General features: G+C 45.4%; 1 protein-coding gene across 1 annotated transcript in view; it reads left to right on the top strand.

Moving 5' to 3' along the window:
- Positions 1-676: 676 nt before the first annotated feature.
- TAOK1 (TAO kinase 1) overlaps positions 677-17,485 on the top strand; it is a 65,374-nt gene continuing 48,565 nt past the window's right edge. The window contains exon 1 of the mRNA XM_034068668.1: positions 677-799. The gene's annotated coding sequence lies outside the window, so the exon portion shown is untranslated. The remainder of the gene's footprint in view (positions 800-17,485) is intronic.

Here is a 17,485-nt window from a genome sequence, read left to right as displayed (position 1 = left end):
GCCCCTCACAACCGCCCCCTGTCCCTTCCGGCCCCTCACAACCGCCCCCTGTCCCTTCCGGCCCCTCACAACCGCCCCCTGCCCCTTCCGGCCCCTCACAACCGCCCCCTGCCCCTTCCAGCCCCTCACAACCGCTCCCTGCCCCTGCTGCCCCTCATAACCCCCCCTTACCCCCTCCAGCCCCTCACAACCACCCCCTGCCCCCTCCACCCCTCACAACTGCCCCTCGGCCCCGCCCCTCCTCATCCTCCTCCCCACAACCGCCGCCCCCCGCCCCTCCCGCGCGTCCGCGGATGGGGGGGGAAGAGGGCGGCGAAGTCTCGCGAGAGGGGCGGGCGGGGGCCGCTGGCTGCGGGCAGCGCGGAGCGGCGGCGACGGAGCAGCCGGAGCCCGGTTGGCGCTGAGGGGAGGCGGCGGAGCAGGCAGGCGGTGACCGCGGCCCGGCCGAAGGGACCCGCTCCGCCGCGGCAGGCACGGCCGGCGCCGCCCGCCCTCCCGCACGCCGTGCCCCCGCGGCGCGGCCTGGCCGCGGTTCGGCGAAGCGGGGCCCAGGCGGCGGCGGCGGCCGTGGTGCTCGGTGGTGGCGGCGGCCGGGCGCTCCGCCGCGCCTGCCCTGCCATCTTAGGTGCCGTGCCCCGCCGCCTTTGTGCCCGCCGCGCCCGGGCACCCGCGGGGGCCGGGCCCGACGCCCCTCCGGGGGCGCCTCCCCCCGCGGGGCCGCCGCCCCTTGCCCCGCTCCTCCTCCTCCTCCTCCACCGCGGGGGGCCGACCGGCGCTCCCAGCCCGGCTGCGGCGGAGGGTAAGGCGGCATCGCGGCGGGGGGCTCGGCCGGGGCGGGTCGGCGGCGCCCCCGGGAGGGCTGAGGGAGGACGGGTGAGGTGGAGGGGAAGGGGGGGCCCGGTGGGGCCGGCGCCTCCCCCGCCGCGCTCTGCGGCAGTGCCGCAGGACTCGGGGCCGAACACCGACGGGGGAGCGGGAGGCGAAATGGCGCTTCCCTCGGAGGGGCGGCCGCCGCCGGTGGGGTGTTCCCGCTGTCAGGGGCCGCCACAGGCCTGGGGCTGCGGCCGGGGCTGGGCTGTCGGCCCCACGGGCCGGGCGGACCCTGCGCCTCGGTCCTTTTTGTCTGCACGGCTCCGGTGGGTTTCCGTGGCCGAGCCCGGAGCCCCCGAGGGGTTGGGGGTCCCTTGGAGACCGGCGGATTCCTGCTTTCCCCCCTCCTTTTTTTTCCTCCTTCCCCCGAGATCCCTACCCCTCGCTCCTCCCCAAGCGGTGAGTTTTCCGTGTATATACCATTTTGTTCGGTGCTGGTGTGGGATTTGGATGAAAGTGACCTATTTTAAAGACCTTTTCTTGATTCCCCTTAGCATTGCATGTGGCGGCCGATTCCGTTAGCCAAATAGCGTTTCCCAACCATTTTAATTTGTCAGATTAAAACATCTCATGGAGGCTAGATTTCTGCAACCCGCGTGTGGGTATGGCTTTGGGAATACCGTGCCACTTGCTTTGCTGCAAAGCATCTTCGGAGCATTAGAGTTCACCTTTGTCACTGTGGAAGCAGAAATAAATATAAAGGCGATACCTGGAACATGCAGTTGTACCATTGTGTTGGGCGCGGTACAAGAAATGGGGAGGGAGAGGGGGGGAGAGAACCAGGGATTAAAATGGTTGTTGTCAAGTGTAGATCTTTACGTGCCTCAGGAAAAATGACAGAACGGTATTAGCCTGGAGGACCTGAATTTGTTTTCTCAGGAAAAAGCCTTCGTGTTGATCGTGCCTTGTCTCTGCTGCTTATCATGGCAGGAGTATTTCATTAGGTGGCATTTTAGTGGCTGAGTTGGTTAAATAGCAGTTGCATTAACTAGTTGAACAAATTATGTCCTTCACCTTTGACTGTTGCATTTTGAGAGCCCTTACAGCAGTGTGTCTGTGCATGCCAAGGGCGGATTAATAAGATGTTACCTAAGGTTTGGATGTTATTGATTCCTTACTATTAATGCTATTTATAGTGCGTTTGACATGGCTCTTGTTTTATGTATTTGGATAAAGGTTATCGGCTTGGAGTGCTTCAAATGGTCCCGAAATACCACCCCTAACATCACATATATATTTATATGGTGGAACAGTATTGTTGGATCATCAGTGTCTGAAAAATGGCTTTAATAGATAGCACATCATAATAGTGAAAACATGGTGGAAAGCTGTTACATTTTGACACTAGGGAAGGTTTGGTTTCATGTTTCAGGATTCCAGAATAACAAATTCTGTTGCAATAAATATGATTTTAGATCAATTTTTCTTGCAATTACTTTGAGCCTCCCTGTTCTTGCCTTTGTGCCTGTTCATAGCGAGCGTGTCATAGTTTTTGCTACTTAAGTCCAAGGGCAAACCTAATCAACGACTGGTTTGAGCCTTCGTATTAGATTCTCCACAACGCTGGCCTAGTTCTGGCTGGTATGTTTGCCATTTTTAGGACTCCTCTTCCTTTTATCTGTAGACTGAAATACATTGATAAACTTGAACCTTAATTTGTCCTTTGAACTTGAGAGAATGTTTTTTTTCTCCTCTGTTAAGAATGTCTCACTGAAGAGAAAGTGATTGTGATACAACAGCTTAAATTGAATTTAATCCTCTGGAAACACCGCTGCCTGAAGTAAAAACTCATTGCATAGTTTGATATTTTTCTCTTTTTAACTAGACTGAAATTAAGTGCTGCTTGTAGAGGACCAGATGTTGGCATTAAAATTATGTACAGATAAGGTGACTGAGGCCTCAAGTTAGGCTGTTGGAAAAAGTTATCTATCGTATGTCCTTCTGTTAAATTCTGCTCTAAGGCTGGAGAATTTTAAATGCTTACTTCCATCTAAATAACATTTCCATTTGTGCAGTGTTCATCTTTGCCTGTCCATTATAATTCATCAGATTTTGTCACTGGAATAACATATTTTTTAATGAGTTGTTAGCCTCAATTTTTATGCTTGGTGGGACACATTAGAAGAGAAGCAAATATCACACTAATAATTACATCTTCAGATGTATCCTAGTAGTGGATTTCCTGTAATGAGGATGTTTTGTAGAGAACAATAGATATGGCAGCGAATTCAGAGATTTGTTTTAAAGATGTTGTAGGTAGCTGACTCTGCAGTAGTGAGATCCACTTGGACACAACCCTTCCACACTCAACAGGAACATTAGGTGGTTTCCAGGTACTTCATTTTCAGGTGCTAATTCTCTTTCTGGCAAAGACAGCTGGATGGACTATTGCTGTTGTCTCTCCTCTCTTCTGCAAGCATATACTTCTGATCTAACTTAATGGATACTACAGTCATTTGCAGAATGTTTCTCCTATAAGTTTAGTTGGCAGTAAGAATGCTTTGTCAAATAAGAAAATGTTCAGAGTTGTTCTGGTTCTCTGTGATCCAGAAGTGGCAAGAAGCTATGATAAATACCACTTGTCTTGTTCTATTCTCAATGTATTTTGGAGAACACTTGCATAATCACTAAGATCCTATCTTAGAAGTATTTTCTGTTGTGTTTCTGTTCATATTAAAATCAGGCAAACAACGTATTGTTATGTTGAAGTGGGTGCTAGCAACTACAGAAAATCTTTGGTATAACCAGTGGGCTCTTGTCTTCTGAATGACAATGGTCATGGATGGCCATTAGTTTTTCTGTTCAGATATGCTATCCAGTGTGAATGTTTTTAGCTTTATTTCTCATTGTGAGCCTGAAGACTTTAACTTCAACTCCGGACTTGAATCATCTCTGAATTAGAGTTATGCTGGCTCTGACAGCAGGGTTTCAGTTAAGGGGAGCACAGATGTCCTCCCTCACTTTAACAGTGTTTGAGACAAGCTTGCCTATAGCAGTACAGAGGGATGATTTAATATCTTCTGAGACTCATGGTTGTCCTTTTTTTATAACCCTTGAATGTGTCTTGCTCTTCTCCACAGACTGCTCATTCTTGACCAGTGTGACACAGGATGACACCCTGGTCTGTGCAGTCTTGTGCTCTCTGGTGAGTTCCTCTTGCTTTAGAAGTTGATTCAGGTGTGTGGTACCATACTCCACCTACCTTTCCACTTATGTCATTCTACTGGCTCTGGTCTTTGATCCTGCGCTGAGCCACGCCAGCAGAAAGTAACCTAAGGAAAAATGGAAGGAGTTTTGTGTCAGTTTGGTGAACTGAAATGGCTCAGTGCATGGTTATGTGATGGTACAGACAACCCAATTTCTATCCGTTTATACTGCCATGGAACCAACAGCTTGTTGAAAGAGAAATGTGTGGAGACAGAGGTGGTTGATGGCACCTTTTCCTAAACCTGTAGTAGTTAGGTTTCAGGATTCTTTTTGTTTTATTGTTCTTTAAGATGCTGAGGAGCTATTCATCATACATTGATTTCTGTGTGGAGCCTGGAAAAAAATCCAATGGATGGAGGGTCAGAAAACCACTGATTCCCTCATGTGAAGTTCCAGAGGGAGCTCAGCTGTGCAGAGCTGTGAAGCAGAATCCTTCCTGTGAAAGCAGAACTTAAAATACAAGAACATGAAACTAGAGGTGAAGTGCAAAGTGCCCAACATGGGAGGGAAGGATGGAGAGCTGTTTAAAAGCACAGTTGGCTTTTAGACAGTGTTCCCTCCTCCTTGTCTAAGTGCTCATTTACAGTACAAAACATGGAGGCAGGAATACTTTCTGAAGGCCCTTAGAAACACAATGGACATTAGACAGCACAGTGGGTGCTCCAAACATGGTTTCTTAAAGCAGTTTTAAAACAAATACTTGGTGATCACTGGAATGACAGTAGTTTTTTAATTACCAAAGGGAAACCATTGAGAACTTTCAATACTTTATCAGAAATTTAGGGCATTGTTACTCTTGACTATTATTATTTTTTTACATCCTGCTAAATCCTGGTTCCTTTGCCAGAAGAAAAGGCAAGGTAGCCACTGTAAACACAGCATGAAATGGCCACAGCAGCAGTAAGTTTTGTCTAAACAGAAAAGTTTCTCCAGTTTAATCAGAGCTTCCTGAGTCCAGATCTGCAGAGTCAGTTACACACCTACATTGCAGTTTAGAGATGGGTTTTTCCTTCTTTTAGGGGTATGGTGAGGACAGTCCAACATGAGTTACAGAGATGATGATGGCTGCTTAATCTGAGTGGACAGTAGCTAATAGTTTTGCCTGTTGTGTTGCTTGGCTAGATACAGTTTTGATTTTTCTCTCGGGGTCAGGATGGGGTGACAGCATGAGATTTACATATTGAATATTGTCCTTAGAATGGAAAAGGCTACAAATGGTTTGGTTTGGGGGAAACTTAGATCTTGAGGAAATAAGTAAAAATCACAGCCCTCTGAAGCTGGCAGGCTCTGCTGTTTTCTGTGCCTGTGATCTTCCACTGACCCTTATTACACTCCTGGCTACTGCCAGGCAAATATTTTCTTTAGAGTGAGATGTAATTTTATAAAAACAGTGTTCTCCTACGCTCATCAAGTGTAACGTGTTTAAGGGCAGCCTTCTATCGGGATGTGGGTGCGTGATGCCTCTGAATTTAGTTGGAAGCTTTTGCTGTGTGTCAGTTATGTCAGGCCATGGTTGAAAAGGAAGTTTTGATGTTTAATATTAATCTCGGATTCTTGTTCGTGGCTTTCAGACTGAAAGACAATGTGTGTTGGACCTGACTTTTTAGATGTGAATAAAGTTGCTTTCAGCCTTTCACTTAGTTAAGCTAAACTTCAAACCCCTCTTTTCTTTCCTTCTGCTTCCATTCACTGAGCATCAGCAGACACAGTTTTTGAGGGGCTAGATCCTTTAGGAGCAGCCCCTCTATTTGCTGGTTCAGCTTCAGTTCATTCTGGTCTGGCTGATTTTGTAACCTGGGGAAAGTTTTGGGATCCAGGAGCATGGGAAATTGGAATATGCGAATGTAAGTATGTTGAAAGGGTAGGGAACATCTCTTGTAACAGTTTTTGGCTTGTTCCCTGTCCATGTGTTCAGTCAGTTTTCCAAGCATCCAGCAATCCTTCCTCTTCCCTGACATACTCAAAGGCAATAACAGACCCGGGAGCCTGTTCCCAGAGAATTGTTTTGTTGGGATTTCTTGGAAAGAATCACATGTGGGGTTGCACATGTTTGTTATTTTTGCCTTCTTCCCCCTTCTTAATATGCAGTTCTTACTTCCCACCTCAGTCCTGTTTTAATTGGTGACTGGCACTCCCTGCCCCAGCTGAGGAGATGAGAAAAGAGGTTATTTTTGCTAACACTGTTTCTCAAATAGGCCACGGGTGTATGGTAAGTAGTGCAGCAACTTTCTCCATCAGATATTGGGATTTCTCAAGCTGTGTCCTGATGGCAGCACAACATGTTTCTGCTTTAGTTCTGCCTTGCAGTTGTCACTAGGATTAGCTCCTCCCAGTTCCCACTTCCTTGTAACCCAATCTGAATAAAGATCATGGGATTTGAATGTGCTTTACTGCTGCTGCTCTGCATGTTTGGGTTGTCTCTGGGTTCTTTGTACACTGTACACAGTGATCTTTGCTTTTTGGCTTTGCCTGTTCCAAGGAGCAGTTGACAATTGTTAAAATCAGTTCTGGGCCAACCATAATTCGATGCGATTAAACTGTGTTAAATGTGTTCCAGACCTGTTTCTTGGCCTAGATAGCAAACTAGTTAAACCCTGGTTTTGAAATCTATTTATGTATGATTTGGCTGTATACCCCTAGGTGAGCTGTCATCTTCTTCAAGGGTCAGAGCACAGCATCTAGGCATAGCACGTGATCATTGTTAAATCCATCTTTAAATCCACCACCCTCCCACATCTCCCTGGGCTTTTCTATTACCCTTTGCATATTGAAGTCTCGTCTTGGGAGTTATGTACCAGACTAACTGTAGTAGTGCAGTTTCACCACCCATAAAGACTAACTCTGTTGCAGTGATATGATTTTGCTGGCATCAGCCGAACTGGTACAAACCCCGCTTTCTACTTGCTCAGTACATCCTAGTACAGAGGCAAGCTCCTAGATTGAGGTTTCTATGAAGGTCTGCAGCTTTAATTAAAGAAAAGGGTAACTTAGGCCTTGACAAAGTTTCATGCTGGTTTTAGAAGTGCGTATCAAAGTTGGGAAGGAAATAATGATATGTTTCAGAAGCAGGGCCTTGCTAAGAATGCCAAGCTCCATTTTTATTAAGGTTAATTGCCATATAGACAAACCCTGAACTCTTACCTGGCTTTTTGGTTTAATTTTCCTTCTTCCCTTTACACACAAACCCCCCTCTAACCCATGCTTTGAAGTATTTAAAACTAGGTTAGTCTCTGGCTGAAGGTGTGTGGTAGAACCTCCTGTTAATTCTTGCTGGGACCTGCCCGTTTTGCAGCAAGAATGCAGGCGAACCCATCTGAATGCTGATCATCTGTCCTTTGTGGAGGATGGAAGATTATTTTCTCACTTCATCTGACACAGTACATGGGTGAAGGGATTCTAGGGCACCTCCGTCCCAAAAGCCATGTCAGGCACCCAGAGCCTTACAAGGAGTGCGTGCCCATGGAAGAGGAGGGGGAGTGCTTGGTATGAGGATGCTTGGTGTGAGTTCAGTTGATTGCATGGCTATCACTGAAGGTACTTCCTTCTCCCACTCTCAGGTGTTGCTGTGAGCTGCTAGCCCACAAGTTGACCATGTTCTTACCTGATCAACCTACACAGCAGTCCCAAACTGACCAGAGTCTTCCAAATTTCACTCTTGCTCACTGGGAAGACAGAGTGCAGGGTTCCAGACTCTTACAATAACCTGTGCTTAAGAAGAGGTCAATATGTGTGTGCTTTTAACCCAAAATAAAATGTTCTGGAAGCAGCAAGTTCTCATCCTCTCCATTACCTTTGATTTCATTGTGGTACTGGTGTTCCAATTTGTGAAAACAAGACCTGGTAAAAGATTTGTTCCTGATTTGACTTTGGATACTAGAGTAACATGAAAATAATTTACTTATAAAGAATGTGATTTACCTGCACTGGCTCATAAAAAGTCACAAAGCCATAAAGAACATTAAAAGAATTACTTACTCGTTTATTGGAAAGTCCTTTTCCAACATACTTTAATATTAGGTGCTTTTTCTTAAGTAGCTCCTCCCTCTTGAAAATAGGAATTCACACATACAAGTACCTTGTATTTTCCTCTGTTGCAGGAGTTGGTGGTTGTGGGTGACTGCAGGCAGGCCATCACCTGGGCTCCAGAGTCTTTCCACAGTGGCTGGTCCAGCACCAGGGTGTTTGATCCTTATTTGAATAGTCTTCCCATTGCACACCCTGGTACTGAAGACTAATTACTGTAGTGACTATAAACTGGTATAATCACTATGCTGCTTGTAGGTATTACAAATATTTTTATGTTTAGATAGAAATAGCTATCATTAGTATGATGAGAAATGAAATATTAGTACACAAATAGAAATCCAAGTAAGCTATAACACAGATTATTTTGCCTATGTGATGTATTTGTACTTTTCTCTGAGTTGGCAAGATAATAATAGTAATTCCCAGTTCTGAATTTCATCTATAAATCTCAAAGTATTTTAAATGGGTGATGAATGCACATTTATTTTTCACACTTAAAAGGTGGAGATGCTGAAGCAGAGGTAGAGGAGTGATATGTCCAGCATGAGTGATGACAGAGGTAGAATTTGTCTCCTTGGTCCCCAGTTAACATCTGACTTCAGTACCCCCAGCTTGTAAAGCAGAAGCAGCAATGTAGAAGATGCTGTGGAGGGTGTGCTGTGCCAGTGTCCCAGATCTCTTCCTGAAAGCCTGGCCCTGATCTCCTGATAATGCAGGGGATTGGGGTTTTTTTGTTTCATCATATGAGCACTATATGGAGTTTTCTTCTCATAATGGCAGTTTGATAGTGTTCATTAATGACTGGCTAAACCTTGAAATTTGTGGTATTCTATGTTACTGTGATGTGCTCATTGCTGGTTTTTGTTTTTAAGTAAATCTGAAAAGGTCCTTTAATGCTTTGTAAATCAGTCTCTGAACTTGATGGACAACAAAGTCTTTCCATTTTGGGAGTCAGTCACACAAGGGTAACTGAGAGCACTTCTCACCGAAGTGAAAAATATTCTTGTGCATATATAACTGTAGGACTTGGGGATTGTGTGGACATTTTCATGGAGCTTTTTGGAGGCAAGAGTGTATCCTGTTATCCTGTTTGTGCAGTCTCTCCTGCTGCTCAATCTCACATCTTCTTAAGGGTCTCTAGTTAGTGTGTAATGCAGATGTTTTCTGTAGAAACCTGAGTGTTCTCACCTGGGAAGGAAGAAGAGCTTTGAGTCCCTGTAGCATCAGTAGTCTCTAAGCACTGCAGAGCAAGCCATTGCTCAGTTCATCACAAGTAACTTTCATCTGTTCTAGATTCTACTTCAGCTGTCTCTGCGGAGAGGTTTACAGTGTTGGTATTCATTTAAGGCAGATCTATGCAGTAAAATTGCAGGGGCTTATTTGGAAATAATAAAACTAAGGATTTTGCTCCTTCACTCCTATTATTTTAAAACTAGAATAACCCAAAAAGCATTCAAACCTTGAAATTTGACTGCCAGTGTTGAAGTGTTCCCTATTTTGAGACCTTGGTTTTTTGAGGGATTTATGTTCAATGTTGCCACAGCCATGGAGTGTGAAATCTAGCAATTGTTCTCCACTATATGCTTTCAGCTTTGGAACTAATGCTACCTGTGCTGGTTTGCAGTAGTTCATACCTGTTTATCATGCACATTGCAAAATCTACCTAGCCATTTATATAGGCGTTGGGGAAACAAGGATGATAGGGACTAGCATGAGTGGTATGGAGCAGCATGAGTGGAAGGAGAGTATGGTGTGAGTTGTGATTCTACTTGTCTGCTTATGTTCTGGTTAGAGGCATGGAGCACCTGCTGATGTAGGGGTTTTCTAGATGTGATTTCATGCCTGTGATTAGCATTTCTAAGGACATGACACATACGGTCTCACCACTAAAACATGTTCTGTAAATATGTAAACAGAAAATTGCAGAGATGGTCACTGTCCGTCTGTCCTGATGAGTCTCCAGAGGTAACCCAGCAGGACTCGGCACGCTCTGATGGGCCTGGCTGATAGAACAGATCAGACTGCAAACCTAGGGGTAAAATGCCTTTTCTGAGTGGAGTTACCACCTCCTTTGGTGCTTCCTTAATGTCTCCTTTTCTTTCTCTTCAGTCACCAGGACAGGAGATGGAGATGTTTGGGTACCCTGTTCCCAGTGTCTTACCCATTTTACTGCTTGAAGTCTTATAGTCCAACTCCATAGAAAACTTCACCTGCTTCACTGAAATCTATAATTACATTTTAACCAAAATCAACCATTTGTTGTGCCAGAATCCCTTAGGGTAGATGATGAACAGTAACTAGGACTTCTAAGTTCAGGGGAGGTGTGAGATCATGTAAGATGGGGTCTCCTAAAATCCTTTTCTGGACAAACTCTGCAAATGGGACCTGGTTGGTTGATGTTATTGTTGGAACATTGTCCTAAGTTCAGGGCAAAACTGTGTTTCGATGCTTTGAGAAACTATTAGTATTCAGTCTGAATGGAGTGGGCTGCTAATACTGATTAGCTTGTGCATATGGTGGAGATGGCAATCTCCTGAATTTCATATTTAATTACCCAAAAAATCATAGCAGAGAGGTACTGAATGATTTGTTGTGCTGTTCAGTAGGAACCATGTGACCACTGGGTATTTAACTCCTTCCTATAATTCTCCCTTTTTAATTGCAGTATTTTCACTGTTGCTGTTTAAAACTAAGTCATAAATTGTGAGGAGCAAGGAAAATGATCACATACCATCAAGTCTGGTGTCAAGGAGCATTTTGGAGATTTGCTTCGAAGATTTTGCAGGTTTTTCTCACTTAAAACCTGTTATTTCTGAGCTTGCTAGTCATGTCGAAGTGTTGAGTTCAGGTATTACATGAAGGATGAATCTCCTCGTGACGTGGAGCAGTCAGTGCACATGTCCTGGCATGGGCCTCTCCTGAGTTCTGATAAATACAGACAAGGTATGAATGCCTCTTTACTGCAAGAGGCGTGTTCTTTCCCTCTGCTGGTGCTGCCTCCTGCATGCATACACATCTAGCAGCTCCTCTGTCCCTGGTGCAGTATGTGCACTTCTTCTGCAGGAAAGATGCTTCTTGGAATGTTTACCTCATATAGAAGGAATAACTTTATAAAGCCTTTAAGTGAGAGGGGCTTTGGACAGGGTCTTCAGGGACAGGCCAAGGGGAATGGCTTTAACCTGCCACAGGGGAGACTGAGCTGAGCTCTGAGGCAGAAGCTGTTCCCTGTGAGGGTGCTGAGGCGCTGGCACAGGGTGCCCAGAGAAGCTGTGGCTGCCCCATCCCTGGCAGTGCTCAAGGCCAGGTTGGACACAGGGGCTTGGAGCAGCTGCTCCAGTGGAAGGGGTCCCTGCCTGTGGCAGGGATTGGGAGTGGATGAACTTCCAGCTCCCTTCAGCCTAAGCCAGTCTGGGATTCTGACTCAGAGCAGTTTCCAGTTTACAACGACTTAAACATATTGTGTTTTCTCATGGTAAAAGCCACTTGCCTGTATAACTCAAAGCCTGTGAATAGAACAGGCATAAACAAGCATCAAACCATATAGTGTTCAAGATATCCCCGTAACTAAACACCTTTTAACCTGATCCTCCTTGGCCTGGGAAGGATTCCCCATTTTGATGAGTACTGAAGGGAACATTCTCGTACCGCATGGCACCGTTACCCAGAGGTGAGAGCCAGAAGGGAGCTGCTGTCCGGAGCTGCTGAGCTGTGCTCTGAGGGAGGGCTGAGCCCTCCTCTTCGGGGTTAGGTTTTTTGGTGGATGTGATGTCATCATTCCGCGAGGTCTGTGCCTCCAGGAAAACAAAACAGGGGGGACGAGACCTGAATGTCAAATGGAAAACACAAGCAGATCTGATTCTCCCTCTCCTCCCTCCCCCTTTTGCTTTGAAAGGAGCTTTCAAGCTGACTTTATACAACAGGAATTAGCTTCATGGAGAAAGAAGAGCAGGAGAAGCAGTTAGTTCTGTTCAGTTCTTACTATCAGGTTCGCAAAAATAACTTCTTCCTGCCATGCTGGAGGATGTGATGTGTATGATGTGCCAGATGCAGATATGGGGGCATTTTGTAAACCCCAAAGTTCTCCTTGCTTCAGGGATCTTTTTATTATCAAGCTTTCTCTTTTTTTTTACCATTTTGGAGATACTTAAAGCACGATGATTTCTTGTCACTGTTGTGTTGGTTTCTACCGGAGAACTATCCCAGCCACTTCAGATGTTTGTGTAAGTACCATGGCAGTGCTAACACTAGCCTTCCACCAAGATTACTATTGGGCCCTGGCCAGCGTCAGGGGAGCAGCCAAAACCAACTGCAGGGCTGACAGAACCAGGCTCATTTTTGTTCACGCCTGTGGAATTTGAGTGTATCCGAGTTCTTCCTCCTTTTTGGAAGCCCTTTTGTGGCCTAGCAGCAAGTGGCTTTCATGCAGCTTGTTGGCTATACACTGAGCAATATGGTTCATGTAAATATGGGCAGGTTTATTCTTTTTCAAGCTAAGGCTTTAGCTATTCCTTCATTTGAAATGACTTTGCAAAATAATCTGCAGAGAGGTGGGTTTAGGTATTTGGAGCATTGCTTGTGGTGGGATAGACTGGTGGTCTCTGAGAAGCTGTCCAGATGCAGTAAGAACTTCTGGGCACTGAGCAATGTTGGAGCTCATGTTCCTTGCCCTTTTGTGTTCAGGAGCCTTGATTACTTCTTGGTTGCTCTTTGTAGCTGGGATCCAAAAAGTAAATACTGTTTTGTGGCGTGGCACGTTGAGTAGTTCTCCCTGTCCAGCTGGGCTGCATGGGTGATCTGCATGCATGATGAGGGAGCAGCTCTCGCTGGTCAGTTGTTAGGGTGTATCTGCCCAAGGTATCAGGCGCTTGTCCTACTTTTCCCAGCTCAAAAATCCAGGATCCTTAGAATTTCTGCAATGGACACCTGACTTCCCTCTGTTTAGGAAACAGGAGCAGTCTGCAAATAGATCTTCTTTTAATAAGGGAAATGTTGCTCAAAACTTTACTGTTGTTTTTTTCCCTCTCTTATTTGTCTGTTCCTACTGACAAAAGGCATAATCCATTATTCCAAACTGTTGGAAAAGAGGTTTCAAATTGCCAGGTATGAAATGATGCTGCTTGCTCAGTTACCAGCAGGAAACCGTGTGTGAGATGTTTCAAAACCTACAAAGGAGAAGGTTCTTTGTATGTGTGAATTTAGTATTCACAGAAGGTGTCAGATTGACAGCCTTGGAGATTGTGGAGATGGGAATTTTATTTATCCCTAGAGTAGGTGCTGTGCAGAACTGCAGTAGTGCACAAACGTCCTGTGTTATTCTGCTGCTGCACTCTACCAATGCCCTTCACAGGCAGCAGCCTCTGGGGTGAGGAGCTCCTTTCTCTGCACCCCTTCAAACAGTTGGCTGCCAAAGGGATATGAAGGGTGTTCTTTTGTGTGTGATGTGGGTGCTTATCTCCTCAAATCTAAATGGATGTGAAAGGAATCTGATAGCATCTACCTCTATCCAGCCACTGGAGCAGAGACAACCTGCAGCCTCCATGTTCTCCAGTTGTATGCAGACTGGTAGTCTCGAGGCAGAAGGTGTTAGCAATCACAAGTGTGTTATTCACTGATTTATTTGCTCTGCAAAGGTTTAATGCTCTGTCTTGTGATAAATGTAACTTACATTGAGATACATGATTATAAAATCAGGTAAATAATTATTTGTTTTAATAGACTGGGCACTGGGTGAAACTTAAAAAAGAAGCACAGACCTCGTGTACTTAGTGGTTGGCATAAGAAATGGGATGTCAGACCTTTGTGTGAAGTTGTGTGCTCTTGGACAGGTCACCCCTTAGTCATGTAGTTTACATGTTTGTAAGGTAAGGATGTTTGCTGCAGCTCTCCATGTACTCACCACATACCAGGGCTTTTTGGGCCTTGGTAATAGAAGTATAGGTCAGATGTGACATTGTGAGTTTTGGCTGTTGAAGAATATCCTCTTGAGAGAAAGAAGGGAAATGGAGCAACCTTTGGTCTTTCCACACGTTTCCAGACCCAGCATAAGACCTGAGAAATGCCAGTGTGAATGGAGACATTGTAGGTGCAGGTGCACTCTGTTGAGCTGAGACAGTTGGCCACTGTCAGTCATGCAGAGCTGTGTCCTGCAGGCTGTGAAACCATCGTCCTGAGCTGTGATTTGCTTTCTCCATCCTGTATGGACAATACACGGTTTGAATCCCAAGGACTGGTAATATTTCAGCTTTAGAATGAATGGTCTTTATTTCAGGGAGATGCTTTTGTTTTACTTTTCACCAACAATTAAATACCATCAACCCCAGTGCAAACCATCACTTGTGTCCCAGAAGGAAAACCTCTTCTGAAAGGCTTCTGCTGTTCACCAGGACAAAATTTCTAATGCAGTTTCTCAGTATAGACTATCTATGGCATGATGAAAGCTGAACATGTGTATTATCATTAATGAAGATGGTTTTTAGATAACAGCTGATTGTCTTCTCATGTGTTCTTTTACTTTTTAAATTCCCTGAGCTTTCTTCAAGTGGAAAATGCTGCAAGGTTTTCTGCCTCAGCACAAGGACTACTCATAGCTGTGGGTAATGCAGATACTTAAAGGCTCTAAGGAAGAGAACAATTTTAAGGGAACCTGGGCAGATATGGTGACAGTATTGAAACTAATGCAGGCAGTTTCTCTTTTTTTTGTCTAAAAATGTTTGATAAACTCTTAAGGGAAATAGGAGGGTGTCTGGGAGGTGTCATGTGAGGAATGTGCAGTGTTTTCTGTACATTGTCCATTTGCTAATGTGAAAATGGAGAGGGAATACCAAGGCCTGTTTCAGGGGCAAGAAACCCCACAAATAACACCAAAATAAAGCAGCAGGTGATCTCCTTCTGATGTCCCACTGCTTTCCTGGGACTGTTCTGATGGCTGTCCTTGTTCCCTGGTGTTTTACTTCTGTATCTTCATAGCCAGACCCCTGCGTTGCATGTTTGTAGACCATCTTAAGTCCTTCAGACCATGCAGCTTAATCCTGCTCCAGCTGTGCCATGTAGCTATAGCTCTGGGCAGTAGTTTTTACCATCTCCATTTACCATCCTTCACTAGGTGGCATTACTCTGTGCCTCTGAGTAGTATGGTTTGACCAAGTCACTGGTTGCCTTCTGATCAGAGACTCCTCACAACAGCCACCGCTGCCATCCAGCAAGGTGCTGTGCTGACAGGGGCCTTCCAGCCCCATCCTGCCAACACTGAGTGCTTAAGGAGAAATGTAAGGTTACCATAGTTGTGTTTTCTTTGCAGGCTTTATATCTTTATAGGTCAGAGCTGGAAAAGGCACCTGTCTGCAGCTGCCTGCCTCGCCTCATGCAAAAGCTGAGGCAAGAGTCCTTGGAACAAGCAGGACAGCCTTGTTTTCAGAAAGCCCAAGTGTAAGAGCAGGTTCCACCGTATCTCAATTAACCTTTTATTTAAAGGCACAGAAAATAGTTTGGTCCATCAACTGAAGCAATCCAGTTATTGTTCACCCCAGCTAAAGGGTAGGGCTGGAATGGTTGCTGATTATTTTTTTTCCATTCATTTGCTTTTGTGAATGATTGCAGAGAACAGCTGGATTACGCAGCTCTGTGTGCCAGCACACAAAGAACCCCTGAAATATAAAGGTGTTTGGGTCTGTGCTATTGAAATAGACCCATTTCTGATTACAGTTTTGTGTCAGATTTAGGATGGATGTGTTCCTATTTGAGCTGAAATTGCCTTGTCAGCCTTAAAACACTTTAATGCTTACTTTGTACATTCAAGCAACTTAAGTGCTTCCCTCCTCTCTTCAGGCCAGAAGGAAGTGCTGCATTTCTCACTTGGTGTGCAGAAGAAAAATTGTTTAAATACTCCCAGCAAGAGTCAATCTGGGCAGGATGGACTTTGGGCATTAAAACCTGCTTTGTGGGCCTTGTTTCTGAATTGTTGTTCCAGCTGTTTGCTTCAGGTGATGATGGTGACCTACCTCTTTCATCCCTTGTATTGAGGACAAGTAGTAATCCTGCCAAAACCAGAAAAGAGACAGATGATTTTTGCTTAAGCAGGTTTTTGGAGAAAAGATGTAGTCATTTACCTTCTGTGTGTGCACATCATGTATTGACTTAACCTGTCTTTCTGGTGGAGAGGCAGTAAAGCAGTAGGATGCTGAAGTCTGTGGTTTGATGGACCTTTTAGTAAACCTGTAAGGAGAGATCTGAGTTTCCTGGGTACATTCCAGTGCAGTGAATTCCACTCCTCACTTCTATAGTGATTGCAGATGTTGGTGTTCAGAGAAACCACAGCACTTGAGCATTCCATGCATGTGTCTTCCTCCTAGTGAGATATAGATAAATAGGGATAGAGGCAGGTAAAGCATAAAGGTTAATTTGTTTTATAAAAGTTCCATCAAGGTGGAGAATCTCTTTGTATTGCAAAACACCTCCTGGAGCAGGGGCTTTTCCTCAGTGGACCCACTCTTCCAGTGCAATGATAAGAAGAGGTTAAACCAGTGCTATGCATGGGGTTATCCTCAAATTGCAGCTGAAGATGCTCCAGCCCTGGGCTATAGGAGATCAGAAGGACTTTTCCCTGCCAGAGAGGCTCCTCTTGTTTCCAGTTTCTAGGCTGTTGGGAATCTCTGTCCTGTGTTGAGTGAATCATTCCTGGAGAGCACCCAGGCAGTGTGGAGGAGGAAAATGCCTGGTGTGAATGCAGGAGGCATAAAAGTCAGATCAGAGAGGAGAGATAAGAATCCATCAGGACAGAAGTCTAGTGGCTGCAGAGGAATCGGAGAGCAAGGAGCTACAGCTGGTGGAGAAATGGAGCCAGAGGCTTGCAGGAGAGGTGACTTGGGGGGCCTGGGAGATGGAGGCAGCAGGAGAAGATGAGTTGGCAAGGGAGGTGGCAGTCTGAATCCTGACACTTTCTAATTCTGGAGTGCTTGCCTTTGTAACCTTAATAATTTTGTTCTAATAGACTAGATACAAAAATTGCATTATATGTTCTGAGAAATTAGGTTGCTATGGTGATGGGTATAGAAGTACATAAGAGAGAAGATGTCAGCAAACGGAACAGCTGTAATGTGGCACACGAACCTGTGACTGCCTGGATTTGGGAAGCAGACCTTTAGGAACTTCTGCTTCAGACTCAGCTCTCACTGCAGGGATGCCTGTTCCCATGTAAAAGTGACGTCAGAGCTTCCACAAGGAATCTTCCAGGTTTATGGAATTTCAAATGGGCCCAGAATTTCTAGGGAGACTGAGTGCATATCTCACTTCTGTGCCATGATGGGGAGGTCTCTGTTCCACCCAGCAGCTGGAAGTGTCAGACCACGAGTGTGCAGGATGGGAGCAGAGTAGGCAGGCATCAGCA

Source organism: Melopsittacus undulatus, chromosome 13, assembly GCF_012275295.1.
Source record: "Melopsittacus undulatus isolate bMelUnd1 chromosome 13, bMelUnd1.mat.Z, whole genome shotgun sequence".
Classification (NCBI taxonomy): domain Eukaryota; kingdom Metazoa; phylum Chordata; class Aves; order Psittaciformes; family Psittaculidae; genus Melopsittacus; species Melopsittacus undulatus.
Note: the sequence above shows the minus strand (reverse complement) of the source record. Positions and strands in the feature narration are given on the sequence as shown.